The following is a 16,082-nucleotide window of genomic DNA, read 5'->3' as shown; positions in this document are numbered from 1 at the left end:
ACAATGAGGGAAATGCAAATTAAAACCACAATGAGAGTTAATCTCACCCTGATAGAATGGCCATTACTAAAGAGACAAAAAATAAGATGTTGGCAAGGATGAAGAAAAAAGGGAACCCTCATAAGCTGTTGGTGGAAGTGTAAATTAGTACAATTGCTATGGAAAACAGCATGGACATTTCTCCAAAAGCTAACAGTAGAACTGCCATGTGATCCAGCAATCTCACTGCTAGATATCTATCCAAAGGAAAAGAAAACAGTATATCAAAGAGATGCCTGTACTTAGATGTTTATTGCAGCACTATTTGCAATAGAAAAGGTATGGCATCAACATAAGTGCTCAACAACAGACAAATGTATAAGACAAACGTGGTATATACATATAATGGAATACTGTTCAGCCATAAAAAAGAATGAAATTATGTCATTTGCAAAAATATGAATGGAACTGGAGGTCATTGTGTTAAGTGAAATAAGCCAGGCAAAGATAGAAAACTACCGCATGTATTTTTCCAAGACTGTGAGACAACAAATTTCTATTGTTTTAATCCAGTCAGTTTGCAGACTTTGTTATGGTAGCTCTAAAAATTCGATTTCCTTGTTCTTATTTCTGACCCACAAAAGTGAAGATAATAAAGGTTTGCTGTTTCAAGATTCTATGCTGAGTTTTAGACTAAATTGTATTGCAGCAGTAGATAACTAATACACATATTTCTCTGAACTATATAAATGTGTGACAGTTCTAAGAATAAAAGGCTGCATAGTACTAGAACTAGAAAGAATCTCTGCACTTGGAGTTTAATACTTTGTGGTCACCATCTTGAAATTCCTAATAATAATTTTCTGTTGAATTTGTGTTTTGTAAGTGAAATCCAATGAGACAATGGGACATGCATGAGGGGCTCGGAGCCTTGACTACACACACTTTGGCATTCTGGTCCCTCCCACCTTCCTGGAATAGGCTTTGAATCATCCACTTCCACACTTCACTCTAGCAACTGCTGTGAGTCTTTGCCTTTGTGGGGTCTTAGAGAGGGTTAAGGTCAGATATTCGTGTCCTGAACAGCAAATTATAAGACATGATGTGTGTGACAGTCTATGTCTGCTATGCAAGAATCCCTGTGCTCCAGGAAGGGTGATACTAGAGCATGTAAAAAACACAATGACAGACCAAGGGAGAGACCTGGGAAGAAAGAAAAAAAGTTTTGTATTTTGAACAGCGAACCATGCATTTCTATTCTGCACTTAAGATTCTACGTGTCTCTGATTCAGAATTTCTAGTGCTAAAGGAGACATGGTTCTGCCACATAGAAGATATTCAATTCCAACAAAACAGATTGCATTCTAACTTCTGTTTTGAAAACTCTTTGTTTGTATACATGAGTTTCAGCTCTATCATTTGAAGCTTACACTGTCCAAATGGACAACCAGGAGGAAGCTTGCCAAGATGAAGAGCATTCTATCTATTTAATTAGTACTGGTTGCCAAAGGTTTCACATTCTCTGACACTTCCAGACCAGGATAGTGTACTTTCTGGTCTTCTTATTCTTGGATTGGAGCATTGGACTTCTTTTAGACAATAAGTAGAAGACTGAAATAAAGTGCCACTTACAGGATAAGTATGTGTCATTATGATAGCTCTCTTTTCTCTGTCACGGCAACCAACAACACATAAAACCATGGTAAATTGTATTATTGTGAAAATAATTGTCTACCTCTTACAGAGCCCCTCCTTAAACTCCCATTCCTATTAGAGGATTAGAAGTCTTCTCAACAAAATAAAAGAGGATAGGAACAAATGGAACAACATTCCATGCTCATGGATAGGAAGAATCAATATCATGAAAATGGCCATACTGTCCAAGGTAATTTATAGATTCAATGTTATCCCCCATCAAACTACCAATGACTTTCTTCACAGAATTGGAAAAAACTGCTTTAAAGTTCATATGGCACCAAAAAAGAGCCCACATTGCCAAGACAATCCTAAGCCAAAAGAACAAAGCTGGAGGCATCATGCTACCTGACTTCAAACTATACTACAAGGCTACAGTAACCAAAACAGCATGGTACTGGTACCAAAACAGAGATATAGACCAATGGAACAGAACAGAGCCCTCAGAAATAATACCACACATTACAACCATCTGATCTTTGACAAACCTGACAAAAACAAGAAATGGGGAAAGGATTCTCTATTTAATAAATGGTGCTGGGAAAATTGGCTAGCCATAAGTAGAAAGCTGAAACTGGATCCCTTCCTTACACCTTATACAAAAATTAATTCAAGATGGATTAGAGACTTAAATGTTACACCTAAAACCATAAAAACCCTAGAAGAAAACCTAGGTAATACCATTCAGGACATAGGCATGGGCAAGGACTTCATGTCTAAAACACCAAAAGCAATGGAAACAAAAGTCAAAACTGACAAATGGGATCTAATTAAATTAAAGAGCTTCTGCACAGCAAAAGAAACTACCATCAGAGTGAACAGGCAACCTACACAACGGGAGAAAATTCTTACAATTTACTCATCTGACAAAGGGCTAATATCCAGAATCTACAAAGAACTCAAACAAGCCTACAAGAGAAAAACACACAACCCCATCAAAAAGTAGTTGAAGGATATGAACAGACACTTCTCAAAAGAAGACATTTATGCAGCCAACAGACACATGAAAAAATGCTCATCATCACTGGTTGTCACAGAAATGCAAATCAAAACCACAATGAGATACCGTCTCACACCAGTTAGAATGGCGATCATTAAAAGTCAGGAAACAACAGGTGCTGGAGAGGATGTGGAGAAATAGGAACACTTTTACATTGTTGGTGGGACTGTGAACATTGTGGAAGACAGTGTGGTGATTCCTCAAGGATCTAGAACTAGAAATACCATTTGACCCAGCCATCCCATTACTGGGTATATACCCAAAGGATTATAAATCATGCTGCTATAAAGACACATGCACACGTATGTTTACTGTGGCATTATTCACAATAGCAAAGACTTGGAACCAACCCAAATGTCCATCAATGATCGACTGGATTAAGAAAATGTGGCACATATACACCATGGAATACTATGCAGCCATAAAAAAGGATGAGTTCATGTCCTTTGTAGGGACATGGATAAAGCTGGAAACCATCATTCTCTGCAAACTATGGCAAGGACAAAAAACCAAACACCACATGTTCTCACTCATAAGTGGGAACTGAACAATAAGAACACTAGGACACATGAAGGGGAACATCACAACCGGGGCCTGTGGTGGGGTGGGGGTAGCAGGGAGGGATAGCATTAGGAGATATATCTAACGTAAATGATGAGTTAATGGGTGCAGCACACCTACATGGCACATGTATACATATGTAACAAACCTGCACGTTGTGCACATGTACCCTAGAACTTAAAGTATAGTAATAAAAAAAAAAAAGTCCTCCCTAATGATATCAAGCTTGAGCTGAACAATAGCCTTGTATCAGTGAAACGTGAGTGGAAGTGATGTGTGCCCCTTCTGAGAGATAGCTTTAAGATCAACCGCTTTGTTCAGCCATCCTTTCTTTTTCTTCCAGGATATCAGCATGCCTAGATTCAAGGTGCTCCTTTAGATTGGGCCCTGGAATGAAAACAAGACAAAGCAGATTATAGTTGGCCAAAATAAGACATTAATGTGAACAAGAAATAAACTGTTTTGCTGTAAATTTCTGAGATTTTGAGGGTGATTATTACTGCAGCATAATTTAATGTATACTAACTGATGTGAAGAGAGTAGTCATTCCTCCCACCTGGATTGCTTAGGCTCAGAGTCCAACTGGGGAGCCACGATGGATATGTGGCATAAGCAAGAATAAGTCCATGTTGTGTTAAATCACAGAGATTTGGGTTGTTTATAACTTCTGCATGATCTAGACTTAACCAATGGTTATATAATCCATGATGTAAATGGTAATACTTCCATTTTAATAATGCTGCCTTATAAGAAAGTAGAAATACCCACATAAACATAATTATATACAGGAATTTCAACAGAAATGACCTACTCTCATTCCACAGGAATTTTTCCAGTAATTTTAAATTGTGCAGAATAATAAATAGGCAATTTTCTTTTCTAAATGAAAGCAGAGAAGAGAAAAAAAGAGGAAGGGAGAGGATGACAGAGTATATCACATATAGTAAGAATAAGTACTACTTTGTGAAATTTTGTTTTAATTGTACATATATGAACAAGTGTGTATGTATGACATTACAAGGTAAAGTGTATTTCTTACTAGGGATCATGGTCATGCTTGAAAACACTGGTCGTGGATTAGGATATATTTAGACTTTATGTCTGAGACAATTACAGATTAATAATATTTTTCTTCTTCTGACTTGATTTCATCTTCTAAACATTAGACAACGAATATGTACTAATTTTGTCAAAAAATAAAGTATATGTAATTTCATGTGCATCTTAAGTTTTCGTTTACTACCTTGCCATTTAGATTCCATTCCTCTTCTCCTCCAACTTCTCCTCTCTCTCCAATTTAAAAAGTAATGTTCTTGTTCTTTCTTTTATGAATGAAATGCTACAAAGCATATTATATATCTTTAGTCTGTCACTTACCATGATGTTGCCCTCTGACAGCATTTATACTCAGGTGAGAAGATTCAGAACTAGCTACCTAGAATAACAGATCTCTAACCAGATGCAGTAACTCTACCTACTGTGTTCAGATCAGTGGGAAAGAATACAGCGGAGTTACAGCTTATCTGCCTGCAATCACACACATCTTTCAACTGGTATCTATGCAACAGTCCTAAAACGTTAGAAAGTTATCATTCGTGTCTGTTGCAACAAAAACTTACTATCATTATCATCATCATCATCATCATTATTTTGCTTGGATTGGTGGGCTTAATTTTTATCAATTCGTTTATGGTTAAAAAGAAAACCCTATTCTCATTTGTGTATAGTAATCAGCTGCTTGTTCTACTGCATTATCTGAAATCCAGACATGAAAAGATTTCGGCATATATTTTTTAAAAAATTGGTCTTCAAAAGAAACTAGCTAGAAAAGCACTGACCCTCAATGACTTGGAAAAACAAACAGATATATTAGTTTGCATACGATTGAGAGATGTTTTATGTCTAAATATTGGATAAAAGAGCCAAGTGTCATGTCACAGAGGCAAGAGAAGTGAGGAAAGAGATAGATGACTTTTTTGCAGCACTAGAAGCAGTAAAGTGGTGGGTAAAAAGCTGTGTATATTGGTTGTTCTATTCACAGCTAGGAATATACACAGGGAAAACAAATCCAGATACACAAAGTTGCAACGGAGTCATTCCATTGGACCAAAACATGCCTTCACAGCCTTTATGACTTTACAATACCTTCGAGAATGTTAAAAACATTCCCATAGAGGTTACTTTATCCTTTGAGGGCAGGGCATGGAATGTAGTAACTTATTGGTTCATAGTCATAGCTACAATCCATGAGAAATTCTTTTCTGCGCTTCTCATCTGCCCACATAATTCAGCATTCTATTTAAACAATCTCTCTCTATCCCCACTTGGAGAAGATCCTTGAGTCTTAGATTTGCCTTTGAGGCTTTCAAGCAAGTCATGTATTGAAAAGATATACTGAATGCTGTATTAATCAGGACAATTTTGACCGCAAAAAACTGAAAGTCAGCCGTACTCTGGGTGGGCGCTAGCGGGGCAGGCAGGTAGAAGTCACTTATTGGTTCAGGTTTGACTTTGACTGACTGGATTCAGCATTTCAAACATGTCTCTTTTTCTTTAGTTGTGCTTTCCACATGGCAAGCTGTGCATCTGCAAAATGACTTAGCAGCCCAGGGGAGCTATCTGGCCAGTTTAGCAATACTATCAAGAGTATTCTTTTTTCCTTGATACTTTCTGCAGCTGTGGCCTCCTTAGGTCCCATGTGCTCTCCAAACAATTACTATAGCCGAAGGTTATGATTCTGTCATTTACCAGGTCCATCATCCCTTTGACATTGAATGGCTTCAGACCCTCCTGAAGAACATGTGCCAAGATTGGGGGTTGGTGATTTACCAAAGGAAAATCCTGTTGCTCTTATCAGAATAAGGACAACAATAATACTAGATATCCTCCACAGTTACTAACAATGTTTGAGGCACTGTTTCATCTCTAATTACTCTATTCCACAGTCACCTTGACACTAGCATTCTTCTCTGGATGGAAATCAATACAAATTTGGTCAGTAGCCCAAAGACCCTTAGAATCAAGGAGTTGGAATAGAACTTACTCTAGCTCGATCCCTTCAATTACCAACAATAGGACTGAGACCAACAGAGGTTAAGTGCCTCACCCAAAGTTATAAACTTAATCTATCAGGGCTGGGCCTAGGCTTCTACATCTTTTGACCTCTAATCCTCAGTCTTCATCTTTACATTATGTGCAGTTACCACAAAACCACTGGCTAATTTGAGGGGATATATTGGAATGGAGGCTGTCTATTGAAATTTTCATAGAATTGATGAAGATTAAATGTGGGAGTAGATGGGACCTAGACAGCTCTGGGAGGCCAGACAGCACAAAGCACGTAAACCATCACATAACAAGAATCATCTGGTTCATATATGGCCATTAAGATAAGTATATTTCAGACATTTTATACCCCTGTGTCACTTGCTCTGCATTCACAGTTCTTGAAGAAAGTTTCCAGTTGAGCAAAGTTAAATCATTTTCCCTCTCCTAGTTGTACCAGGCAGATGGAGAAAGAATCTTGGCCTTTGGACTTCCAAAGGAGCTAAGTTGTTTACATCTGGATTTACCATTCTGTAAAAGCAACACAAACTGCAGGTGCGGTGGTTCCCCAAAGGAAGCCAAGGTATACTGGGATATATGCTGGGGGCCCTCAATCCAACATATAACTGTCCTTTAAAAGGAAGTGTAAGAAGAAATAACAAAAATGTCTTTGGTATCCTTGTAGATCAAGAAATCAACATTGTCAACATAAAATAAGGAAGTACCTCCTCAGGAACGTGAGATGGACCGGCTTTGAATTCTTCCTCAAATTCCTTTCATTGGAATTCTAGGTGTGGCATTCAGCAATTCATGTCTAAACAGAGAGGACCAGCAAAAGCAAAGCTTAAATGAAACCACCCTATGCCCTCTTTTTTTTCTTAGAAGCCTTAAAATATTTTGCTTTGGCTACCAGAAAATTCTATTGAGCCCCTCTTTTAGTTACACGCACATACACGCATGGAGTTGATAACACTACAGCAACGAGCAAAAAGGGTAATCAGACTGATTACACATCCTCCCATCTTAATAAACAGTGTACTCAAGTACACTATAAATCATTTGTTTTCACTCCATTTCCAGAGAGAAGATAACACACATCAGGATTACGCTCACTTCATTACACTGGAGTGAATCTTTTCCTGTCCTTGATAATTGCCATTTCAAGGAGAATTCTTTTCTTTTATTCTCAATTGTGTGTGTGTGTGTGTGCATGCATGCACATGTGTGCTTCTTATAATAATTAAAGAGCTAAGTAATTAAGCAGCTGAATAAATAATAGAAAAGGAACAGAGCTTTGTTAAGCTATCTCACAGAGCTTACTACTGGTTACTTTTCTGAAGTTAAATCATATTAATGTATCACAAGCTACATGTTTCTAAATTCCTGTTGCATCACAGAAAATAGCATTCTGATGAAGGTACCATGCACCCCACACTGGTGTGTTCCTGAGACAGTTGAAGGCTAGCAATTCCATAACCAAAATTGCCTGATGTTAATATCCTAAGTCAGTCTTTAAAGGCTTCTTTGCTTGTCTGTCAGCTGCCCACCTCAGGGAACAGGCAGCATCCCACACCCTGCCAGCACAAGTCGATTTGTCAGCTCCAGCAAGTGCCACATCCAGCATTCTCTGCCACAGCCTGTGCATACACGTTGTTCTTTGGAGATCTTTGCTCTGGGTCTTCAGTTCCTTGAAGGCAACTACAGTTCCTATCATTACCAGACAAAATACTCAGTGAGTGAACACAGCCTTCTGGAAATTCAGATATCTCACAGAATTAATACAACTCCAAAGAATGGCTTTTTGAAGTAATAGGATACAAAATCCAAACTCTAAGTATATAGCTGAAAAGGAGTTAAATACTGACCCTTTATTCATTGGGCCTCCAATTTTCATCTGTACTACTAAAATATAAACTTTTTTTAAAGTAAAATATTCATTGTCTTCTATAGTTACCATCTGTAGGGTGTTTTAAGAAGAAATTTCAGAAACCCTACGAAGCAATCCAAGAAGAAAATGCATTGGGAAAACATGTAAGGAATTTATTTACTTTAGGAGCAAAAGTCTCGCTCAAAATTTTTTAAGTTTTGGAAATGGAATAAATAATTATTTAGTTTAGCTCAACAGAAAAACTATTGTCCAGTATATATTTTTAAACTTTTATTGTAAGTTCAGGGGTACATGTGCAAGTTTGTTACATAGGTCAACTTGTATCATGGGGGTTTGTCATACAGATTATTTTATCACTCAGGTATTAAACCTAGTACCCACCAGTTATTTTTCCTGATCATCTCTCTCCTTCCACCTTCCATTCTTTGATAGACCCCATTGTCTCTTGTTTCCCTCTATGTGTTCATGTGTTCTCATCATTTATCTCCCACTTATAAGCAAGAACATGTGGCATTTGATTTTCTGTTCCTGCGTTAGTTTGCTAAAGACAATGGTCTCCAGCTCCATCCATGTTCCTGGAAAGGCCACGATCTCATTCTTTTTAATGGCTTCATAGTATTCCATGATATGTGCCACATTTTCTTTATCCAGTGTGTCATTGATGGGAATTTAGGTAGATTCTATGTCTGTGCTATTGTGAACAGTGCTGTAAATGAACATACACATTCATGTGTCTTTATGATAGAACAATTCATGTTCTTTTGGGTATCTACCCAGTAATGGGATTGCTGGGTTGAATGGTAGTTATATTTTTAGGTCTTTAAGGAATCACCACACTGTTTTCCACAATAGTCGAACAAATTTACAATCCCACCAATAGTGTATAAGCATTTCTTTTTCTCCAGAACCTTGACAGCACCTTTTAAAAAAAAAAAAAAATTTAATAATAGCCTTTATGATTGGTATGAGATGGTATCTCATTGTGGTTTTGATTTGCTTTTCTCTAATGATCAGTGATGGTAGGCTTTGTAAAATAGGTTTGTTGGCTGCATATGCATCTTTTGAAAAGTGTTCATGTCATTTACCACTTTTTAATGGGGTTCTTTTTTTCCCCTTGTAATTTTGTTTCAGTTCCTTATAGATGCTGGATATTAGACCTTTAAGAGAAGCATAGTTTGCAAAATTTTTCTCTCATTCTGTAGGTTGTCTGTTTACATGGTTGATAGTTTCTTTTGCTGCGCAGAAGCTCTTTAGTTCAATTAGATCCCATTTGTCAATTTTTACTTTTGTTGCAATTGCTTTTGTCTTCTTTGTCATGAAATCTTGCTCATTTCTATGTCTCAAATGGTATTGCCTAGGTTGTCTTCCAGAAATATTATAGTTTTGTGTTTAACATTTAAGTCTTTAATCCATCTTGAGTTGATTTTTGTATATGGTACAAGGAAGTAGTCAGGTTTCAATCTCCTGTGTATGGCTAGCTAGTTATCCCAGCACCATTTATTGAATAGGAAGTCCTTTTCCCATTGCTTGTTTTTGTCAGCAGCTTTGTCAAAGATCAGATGGTTCTAGGTGGTTGGCCTTCTGTCTGGTCTCTCTATTCTCTTCCATTGGTCTATGTGTCTGTTTTTGTACCACTGCTATGCTGTTTTTGTTACTGTAGTCCTGTAGTATAGTTTGAAGTTGGGTAGCATGATGCCTCCCACTTTGTTCTTTTTCCTTAGGATTGCCTTGGCTATTCAAGCTGTTTTTTTTTTTGTTGTTGTTGTTGTGTTTTTTTGTTGTTGTTTTGCTTTTTTTGTTCCATACGAATTTTAAGATAGTTTTTTTCTAATTCTGTGAAAAATGTCATTGGTAGTTGAATAGGAATAGCATTGAATGTATATATTGCTTTGGGCAGTATGGCCATTTTAACAATACTGATTCCTCTTATGCAAGAGCATGTAATGTTTTTCCATTTGTTCATGTCATCTCTGATTTCTCTAAGCAGCGTTTTGTAGATCTCCTTGCAGAGCTCTTTAACCTCTCTAGTTAGCTATATTCCTAGGTATTTTATTTGTTTTGTGGCAATTGTGAATGGGATTGCATTCTTGATTTGGCTCTCAGCTTGACTATTCTTGGTGCATAGGAATGCTAGTTATTTTTGTATGTTGATTTTGTATCCTGAGAATTTGCTGAAGTTGTTTATCAACTTGAGGAGCTTTAGGGCCAAGTCTATGGAGTTTTCTAGGTAAAGGATCATGTCATCTGCAAACAGAGATAGTTTGACTTCCTCTCTTCCTATTTGGATGCCCTTCATTTCTTTCTCTTGCCTGATTGCTCTTGTCCAGTATATTTTAAACAGAGTAATACCCAGTATTTTTCTTCTTGTTTCTTTAAAATCAACATACCTCAAACAAACATAAAAGTGTTCCAAATTTCCCCAAACCTGTTTGTCCTATCAACTTCTACCTAAGTTATAAAATCACCATACCTCAGTAATCTAGTATGAAAATCTCAAATCTATAAAATCCTCACAAAAAAGTTCTTCATCTCGCTATCAAAAAGGTCATTGTTTTTTTCAATTCTGCCTCCTTTGCATTCATCCCTCTCTTTCTATCTGTGGCTGTCAGTACTTTAATAAAGGCCCTTCTCATATGTCTCCTGTATTATAGTAATACCCCCCACACCACAAAAGCATCATACTGCCTCCAGTCTTTCCCATCTACAAAATTAATCCTCCACACTGCTTTCAGAGTGAGTTTTCCTAGAACACAGAAGCATACCCGTCGCTTGCAGCTTGAAATCCTTACCACAGTATTCACACCTCTTGGTTTCCTAGCGCCAGGCAACCTATCCAATGTTATATTCACCTTTCCACCCACCAACTACACTTCACTAGGATGCAGTATTTCTTTCCTGAATATGCTATGTGTTCTGAAGCCTCTCTGTTTTTGCCTTGTAACAGGAAGAGTCTTACTGAGAAAGAAAAATTTGGACAGGAAAGTTTAATATAAAGAATGATTAACTATAACAGAGGATTTGAGTTATAAAGGATTGGCTAGAAAAAAAGAAAAGTAAACTCTAAAGAATATAGAAATAGCAGCTATAAGAAGCAGCCATCACCTCTAGGACTGAGATAGAGCAAGAGGAAGCCCACCTCTGCCAAACCCTGAGATCTAGAATTTGTTGGAGAGTGCATGGCAATGAATCAGGGATGGCAGAGAAGTCATCATACTACAGAAATTTGCTGGAAATTCACTCCCTGGGACTTACTGAGTAAGCCACTCATAAGAATATGTCTCACCAGAGGTACTGTGCTATGAAATTACCACATGGGATTGCTTTGGGGAGCTGCAGGTTTGTGGGTACTGCTGGCTACTATGTTCTACAGAAGCTAAAAGCTGCAGACACTATGAAGGCACCTGTTCAGCCAACCCCCTGGAACTATAAAGCAAAATATTTTCCCCTTCACAAAGTTTCTCTAGAATCTACTATTGACAAAGCTTAACGTCATTCCAGCTGACAATGGAAAATTATCAAAGCACCCATTTCGTTGCTATAAGAAACAAATTGTGAACAGGCTACAATGTATGAACATAGATCCAAGAGGCAATAATTCAGTAACTGGCATATGTGCTTATCTCTCTCTCAGCATGGAATACCCTTACCTTATTGTCTCATTAAAGTGCTTCCTCTTTGATAAAGCCTTTTCCCGCCATCACACTGTGATCCCAAACAAAATTAAACAATTCTTTGGAAAGTTGTCCATATCATTAAAGCAAATTGAATAAAAATTCATTTATGTGACTCTCTCTTACTATTTATTTTTTTCTGTGAGATTTTCAAGGACAGGAACTGTGACTTATGCATCTAAGTGTCACAGCCTCTCACATAAGATCAAAAATCAGAGCAAGCACTCCATAAATTTCACAGTACAAAAGAAAATAGAGGAACTAGAAATTGCCAAACAATAAAAAGAGTTTCAGTTGCTATTCATCACTCCTTTTAGTCAGATGAACCCAGAGATCTCACATATTTTTGTCCTTTATCAGCTAAGGCCCAGGGAGGTCAAGTAACTCATAAAATATTATATAACTAGTCAGTGGCAAAGTAAAGACTGCAACCCAATTGACAGATAGGACCTCAATTCCAATGGTTTCTTCACCCTTTCATAACATTTTCTACTAGGAAATAAAATTCACACACTATATTATACTTGGATTTTTATTTCTCCATAATTGGTGATTTAAGTTGCCAGATTTATATCAATAACTTATTCATCTTCTTGATATTCAAAAATGGGATCATGAAATAGGAAACATACAGATCAAGTCCCTACATACTCCATGCTCTGTTCTACAGATTGGCTCATCACTTTTTCCTGTGTTTGTAATTCTTCCCATACCTTTTCATCTGTCTTCATTAAGGCTCTCTATAGTTGAAACACTAGACACACATTAACTCTAGCTTAATTAATGGAGATAAAGTAAGTCTCATAATGCAGTGAAAATAAAATCTGAAAAAAATATAAAGACCATTAACACTCTGTGTGTGTGTCTCTTCTTTTTTCTTTTCATCTACACCTCTTACATATTCTTCACTCTTCTCTTTACATCTAACCAGCCTTCCCTGCCTCTCTATGTTCATGACAAAATAATAACAAAGTTGTCCTGAACTCCCAAGTTAACATTTTCTAAAAGGATCAGGACCTGCCACTATCTGCCTGGGATTTTGAAATTGCAACTCTAAATCTCAGGAGGACAAAACTGATTAGATCGTTTTGGATCAGGATATCACTTCAAATCCAATCAACTCTAGATGGTGGGCTAATGTGGAGATCTGTTCTGTCTACCTGTCAACACACATATAAATGCAAAACAAGTGTCTCATCTGACGGAAAAGATACCAGTCTGACAGAAGGAGGCTGTGATCTAAGTCAGAACTTTTGTGTTTACTCTATTTTACTATTGAAATCCTATATCGTTTTCAGGCCCAGTTTAAATGCCTAAAATGATCCCCAGAAACCAGTCTACTTGAATCTAGGAAACAAAATTAGCTAGTTCTGGTTGTTGTGCCTCTGTTATAAGATTCAATTTATTCTGCAAATTATTATATATTTTTGCCTACATATCTATCTTTTCCAACCATTTGAGTTGCCTTTTTATTCCCCAAAGTACTTAGAATAATACCATTAGATAGTATGTGTGACATAGTATCAATTGCCCACTGAAAGGGTCTCTGAGCACACATGATGTACTCATTAACTACTTTAACAGTTACTTATTGAGCATATACTATGTTCTAAACCCTGTGGTAGATACATATATATACACAGTGATGAACAAAACAGTTTACCTGTATGAAGTTCATTCTCTACTGTAAAGTTTAAACTATCAAAAGGCTTTAAGATGGCTTACTAGAGACATCTGACAGTCGCCTCCTCCACAAAGAAGAACAAAAATAGCAAGTAGCTAATCACACTTTAAATAGAGCATCTAAGAAAGAACACTGGAATTCAAGAGAGAAATGACAGGAAACACCTGAAGCACAGAAGGAGCAGGAGTCAAGGCAGCCAGCTCAGCCAAGATTGACTGGAAGCCAGGAGAGGCTCCCCAGTGCAGGCAAAGGGTAAGTGAGAGATTCCCAGTGGTCTGCCTCCCCACTGTGGACTCCTGCAATGTTGCCACTAGAAAATCCCTTGACGGTTCTGAGTATAGCATAGGGACCTTCCTGGAACCTGCATGATGGCATTGCTCCAGAGAGGGCTCTTATGCCAGATCCCACGCACCCCGAGTTCTAGACAGCTGCAGCATGGCACCATTTTGAGAGCCCAGCCCGCCCTATACTGCATCCTGCCCTGGAGCCCAACAGCCCTGCATCTCCATATTCCTGGAGCCTCAGTTACATCCCCACTATGTTCATCCAGAGGTCTGCACAGCACAACACCAGTCAGACCCAGCAGAGCAGCAGGATCTCCAGGACTCTAGCAAACACAGTGTCCTGCACCATGGGGAGTGGATGGTACAGTGTGCTGGGGAGGCTGCTCCTGGGACAAAGGCAGCCAAACCACATACTCCCTGGACTCAGATAATCACCCACCTGGGATTACTACCACAGAAAGCAATCCAAACCCACCCCAGCAGCAGTGATGCTGCACACACACTCTGAGGATAGGCTCTACTGTCACGCAACTGAAATGCCACTACTGCTGCTGGGGACCAAAGTGCACATCACTGGCAGCAACCTACCTTCCTCACTAGCAGGACTGCTGTCATCCACTGGCATGTACCCTGAGAACTAGTTTACCCTACTGCTGATGCTTCCACTGGGGGCTAAGAGCACACCCCACAGAGTCTGAGAATTGTCTGCCCACGGCTACAGTCATGGTTAGCAACTCTGCTCCCATTCCCCAAGTAGCAGGACTATAGGGAATTTGCATGCTCTCTTAGAACAGACTGCCCCTACATTCCACCAATGCTGCTGTAGATACATAAGCACTCTGCAGAGGAGCCTGAGATCACCCCAATCTGCTACCCACAGACAGCATCCAAATGCACCACCAGTGGGCCTAAGGAAAGGCCTTCTCAGCCTGATACTGCTCTCCATCCAGTATCCAAGCACATAGCACAAGGGCTTAGGGATTGCACTGTTCTGTCCACCACCACTGGCATCTGTTCATTCCTTCTGTGGACCTGAGAATGTGTTCACCCAACCTGCCACTACTGTCACAGCAAGCTACTGTCACTCACATGTGCCACCTAGAGAATGGCACACTCAGCAGACTGTACCCACTGCTAACACAAACATCTGCTGCTTCAGACCCCAAGGGTTGACTCACCACCAGTACTTCCATCTCTTTATACCACACACATTATGCAGGGGAACAAAGATCTGCCATCTGCCCAGCCCACCACCAGCATCCCAGCAAGGTAGAAGGCCAAAAATTGGCCCATTTGTACCCACTAAAACTCTGTACGCTGACTAGGGGCCCAAGGTCACAAATGCATTGCCCACCACTGTCACCAGTGGGGCCTGAAGACCGGCCCACTTTGCATCTTCATCCTCAGCAAAACCCCACCACAGCCTTCACTAACAACTGCAGCATAAGCCACTAAGAAAATCACAAGCACCATTGACATTGTTTACAGCCAAAGAAATCATACACAGACTACACTACTGCATGTACCCAGAATTAAAGATAAAATGTCCTATCCAACCAACACCATAGATACATCTGCAGGAAAAACATTTCCCATGAAAACTATCCTCAAAATTTGTAGAAGCAAATAAGACACCAGATATCAATGTAGGGACTCAAGAAACACAAAAAAGAAACAAAGAGAATTACAATTCCATAGGAACACAATAATTATTCAGCAACAGATTCTAAAGAAAAAATAATTTTATGAAATCCCAGGAAAATAATTCAAAATAATGATATTTAAAAAGCTCTGTGAGATACAGAAAAACAAAACAGAAAAACAATACAAAGAAATCAGATTAAAAATTCAGGACATGAGTGAGAAATTTATCAGAGAGATAGATATCATTAAAGAAACCAGAAATAAGATATCTATCTTAGAGCTGAAGAATTCAGTGAATGAAACAAGAAATTCATTTGAGAGTTTCAGCAATAGACAAGAGTAAGCAGAAGAAAGAACCTCAGAACTTGAAGACAGTCTTTGGAAATAACTCTGTAAAACTAAAAACAAACAAAAAACACCCCAAAACATACAAAAAAAAAAAAGATTAAAAATGTATGAAAAAGCCTATGTGACATATGGGACACTATAAAGCAATTAAATATGCAAATTTTGGATGTTTCAGAAGGTGAAGAGACCAAAGTCATGGAAAACCTATTTAATGAAATGATAACTGAAAACATCCCAAGTCTAGCAAAAGATTTAAATATTCAAATACAGGAAGCTCAGAGAT

The 16,082-nt window shown here is 38.3% G+C and overlaps 1 long non-coding RNA gene across 1 annotated transcript; it reads right to left on the bottom strand.

Moving 5' to 3' along the window:
• Positions 1 to 274: 274 nt before the first annotated feature.
• Positions 275 to 8,948, bottom strand: LOC123567560 (uncharacterized). The gene is made up of 3 exons (XR_006690573.3): positions 7,828 to 8,948; positions 7,006 to 7,094; positions 275 to 3,622 (listed from the first exon to the last, which is right to left on the bottom strand). It is a non-coding gene; the product is annotated as an uncharacterized lncRNA (long non-coding RNA).
• Between the last annotated feature and the right edge of the window lie 7,134 nt (positions 8,949 to 16,082).

The sequence above is a fragment of the Macaca fascicularis genome, chromosome 11 (assembly GCF_037993035.2).
Source record: "Macaca fascicularis isolate 582-1 chromosome 11, T2T-MFA8v1.1".
NCBI lineage: Eukaryota > Metazoa > Chordata > Mammalia > Primates > Cercopithecidae > Macaca > Macaca fascicularis.
The sequence above is the reverse complement of the archived record's forward strand: the minus strand, read 5'-3'. Positions and strand labels throughout refer to the sequence as shown.